Source organism: Ananas comosus, unplaced genomic scaffold (assembly GCF_001540865.1).
Source record: "Ananas comosus cultivar F153 unplaced genomic scaffold, ASM154086v1, whole genome shotgun sequence".
Taxonomy (NCBI): Eukaryota; Viridiplantae; Streptophyta; class Magnoliopsida; order Poales; family Bromeliaceae; genus Ananas; species Ananas comosus.
The window spans coordinates 1-3953 of record NW_017892501.1 but is presented as its reverse complement, the minus strand read 5'-3'; the positions used below and the strand labels follow the sequence as shown (position 1 = coordinate 3953).

At 32.6% G+C, this 3953-nt stretch overlaps 1 long non-coding RNA gene across 4 annotated transcripts; it reads right to left on the bottom strand.

The window, feature by feature from the left end:
- Nucleotides 1-270: 270 nt before the first annotated feature.
- Nucleotides 271-3883, bottom strand: LOC109705402. Of its 4 annotated transcripts, none has more exons than XR_002214732.1 (7): nt 3781-3874; nt 3351-3427; nt 3130-3222; nt 2477-2546; nt 2092-2151; nt 1272-1321; nt 271-407 (listed from the first exon to the last, which is right to left on the bottom strand). It is a non-coding gene; the product is annotated as an uncharacterized LOC109705402 (long non-coding RNA). The 4 variants fall into 4 exon arrangements; XR_002214731.1 differs by having other exon boundaries at nt 3807-3857; XR_002214729.1 differs by having other exon boundaries at nt 3351-3883.
- Between the last annotated feature and the right edge of the window lie 70 nt (nt 3884-3953).

Here is a 3953-nt window from a genome sequence, read left to right as displayed (position 1 = left end):
ATGCCGCTAAATAGTATGCAATAAAAACTATTATAAATGCCGCTAAATAATATACAATAACAACTATTATAAACGCCGCTACAATTAATTATAATTGCCGCAAAAAACATACTAAATGATTGATTAATAAAGCTTATAGCAGCAATTAAATTAATATTAAAATACTTGATTAACAACTAAATACTGCAATGAATTGAAATATTAAAAAATATTAATAACCAAAAAGCATTAATAATTTGTATAACAAATAGTCTCAACTTTCAAATTACAATCTCAGAATTCAAATTAAATTTCAAACATAATTTAAACATAAGTTCTAACAAAAAATACTTGTTCAAAATGTAGCAAAAAAATAACAAACACCGCATGTCTTGCTTCCCACTTCAATTTCCACAGCTCTAGCTGATCTGGATCAACCAAAAAGAAGTCATAAAATTAGTATCTGAAATTACCAAATAAAAATCATCATATCAAATTTCTGAAAAATATGAAAGTTAGGTTGTACTGATTTGGTCTAGCTTTTCTTTTCATTTTGTAACAATAGCATTCAAATTAAATAAACAAGCACATCTGAAAATGAACATGAGAACAGCGAAAAGAATTTCAGGCCAATATCACCAAATAGGTTAGATTAATATCTAGATGTGAGAAACTAAAACTACATACAGTTTATCCTAGGAACCTCAGAATCAAATTAAACCAGCAAGTGCTGAACACCACTTCAAAAGCATAGTAAAACAACCATATCTCATCTTCACCTTACATGAGTTTACATGGAGAGTAAACAGTGAAGAATGACTAGCCATAGAAACCAAGAGATTAGAGCTCTTCATTACTTTGAGAAATCTTACTGTCAACAAGAAAAGACATGATTTGAAATATGATATCGATGATCAACCATATAGTTATCCATCGGCCATAAAAATAACATCAGTAGACTACTCATGTTTAGATCAGATTACTAATCAACTAGAGTCAAACATGAAAGATCAAAATCTGTGAGGACTATGTGTCCATCTCTCTGAAGCATGATATTTTTTGGCTTTAGGTCTCGATAGATTATACCTGCAGGAAATGGAAGGAAAAGAAAAGGAAATTGAATCATGGAGAAACATCACAGGTCCAATGCAAAGTTAATAGTCTATTCTTACTCGCTAATAGTAAAGAGTTTTAGGGTTACAAATTTGAATTATTCGCATATGAGTATCCAATCCACTTCTTAAATTGATCACAGAGGAATGTAGGATGACTAGTAGGTGTTGGCCCCTTACCTTGGCAGTCCAGGTACTCGAGTGCGACAATTACTTCTGCAGCATAGAATCTGAATTCATCAAAATTTTCTATTATCAGTTATAAGCAGCTATAAGCACTGTATTTTAATTAGAATTTGAAAACCGCAAAGTCCTGGTTCAGAAATCAAAATGCTCAAGTATCCTGGTAGATTAGAAATACTCGAACTACGATCCCATAAACAACTATGCAAGTATATGGTATATAAGCATAATGTGAACTTGATAGTGGATGCTACAGAAGACAGATATCAGCATAAACTTACTATGCCTTGTATTATTTTTACAGTGGCTCTTATCAAAACATATCTTCCTCAAAAATCACGTTGTGACAGAGTTTAGCAGTAAATTTTTCTTTTTTTCCCAAAGGAAAGAGCATAAAATGTTAGCAGTGAACATTTTTTCTTACAGAGGAAAACATCTGTGTATAAGCATAATGCTTCATCTCAGACCCATTTCTTATGGGGCCTCTTGGCATTGTCTCTCTTTTACTTTTCTATAGGACAGACTGAATAAAATTATTCGGCCGCCATTTTTTAAGTGGCTACAATATGTAGGGCCTATCCCAAATTTCTCAAAAAAAAAAAGTTCCAGGGACAGAAGATTGATAAAACTGAAGTTAAAATAAAACGGGCCGAGAAAAGCAATGCATTTTATTTCCTAAATGACTATAGGCATGCACTTCTACTTCATACAATAAATCTTCAGGTTTCTGAACATGAAAATAAATTATCACCATGACTGCATGGAAATTATAGAATGCAAAATGTGAAGGTTAAAAAAAAAAAATCTAAAACCTCACCAAATTAGCATCTGGATGTTCCTTCACTGCGTCATCTACATTATCTGCTGTCTCTTTGACCTGAAATGTTTTCATGTAAGTTGCTGCAAAATTGCTTCCAAATAACAGAAGTTTTAGATGTTAAGTCCATAACNATGGAAATTATAGAATGCAAAATGTGAAGGTTAAAAAAAAAAAATCTAAAACCTCACCAAATTAGCATCTGGATGTTCCTTCACTGCGTCATCTACATTATCTGCTGTCTCTTTGACCTGAAATGTTTTCATGTAAGTTGCTGCAAAATTGCTTCCAAATAACAGAAGTTTTAGATGTTAAGTCCATAACTTAATCCTAAGATTGCAAAAGTCTGAAGCTAAGAAAGCACTAACTATATATACCAGCTTACCAGGAAGGTGATTGAGGTGATTGCTAATGGACGCATCCCAACTAGGAGATTATCCCAACTAGGAGATTGCCTAGAGATATTAATGTCATCTTCTAAGGAAAAGAAGCTTAAATATCTAACAGAGAATATATATATATATATATATATAATGCTCGCTTTTGGCAAATGTTGCCTACTCAAAAATGATGTACCATAATCCACAACATAAACAGCATGGCAAAATTCAATAGTGCTAACAGCCAGTAACAGTCAAAACAAATACATCAAAACTTCATACATTTCTATCCAAAGAAAACTTTACACGAATACTAAACGACAACAGTGAAAAGAAGGCGATCTAGCATCCATATGCTTTCCCCCAAGCATAATATAAAGACCAATTTCACCTTCTAATATATGCAGAAACCCTTTTTCGATTAGTGGCAAAATTTGGTCAAGATAAGCATTACAAAGACAAGAAATACTTTTGCAATACTATCAAAGAAAACAACGACATATAACATATAAATCTAGCTTTTTATATGGATTTCAACATCCTAAAACAATTTCTAGGGCTTTAGGAATCTCCACAATCGAGATAAAGAATTAGGATTTGGAAAGCTACACTTGGAAATTCTGAGGAAAATGCAGTATTCAAAAGTTGGAAAGCTAACCTGACCACGATTTTTCCTGTCTCTCTGGACTTCCAAATCTTTTACAAGATTCAACTAGACATCTTTCACCTTTCCGCCATGCCATTGGACAAACTGATGATTATGCATTATTAGCCAAATTAAAATAATTTAAGTTCCATTTAGTACCAAAATTACATATCCAATGCCTTTTAGCAACACAAACCTCTTAAAAGAAGGAAAAAAAAACTGGTTGCAAGTACCTCAACAATTAATGATGAAGAAATCCGCAGCTACTACCACTGAGCGCACTTTTCTCCGCAAAATACAACTGATCCATCTACAAATATGAAAATTCAAACATCTAAGCTCCATGTATTAAGTTACAAAGATTATTTCTAACAGAATCTGTTAAAAATTGCATCTAAAGTTTGATCGATCTATTAGATGCTTTCATAGCTACAGGATCCAAAATTTAGAGTTCTGGGAAAGTAGTTGAGACACTGTAGCATTATTTCTAACAGATGACACCACATACAAATGAACTGCTACGTCATGTTCGAAAAAATGCCATATAGTTAATTCAGGATCAATTCAACAAAAAAAGAAATATCTTTCTTTTGAAGCTTCTTGAAAGCAAGTTGTGCATCTCTGTTTGTTTCAAGTTCAAGAAATGCAAAGCCATGATTTAACTCTGGATTATTAGGATCAGCCATAACTGTGACCGAGTCAATCTTTTCAATGCCTATTTCCTGCAGCAGCTTTAAGACCTGGACAATAAAGCAACAAAATGATGAAAGCTAATGCATTAGCAATAGCATTGTGAATGACAAAAATAAATTCCAATTTATCTTTATTGATTTTAA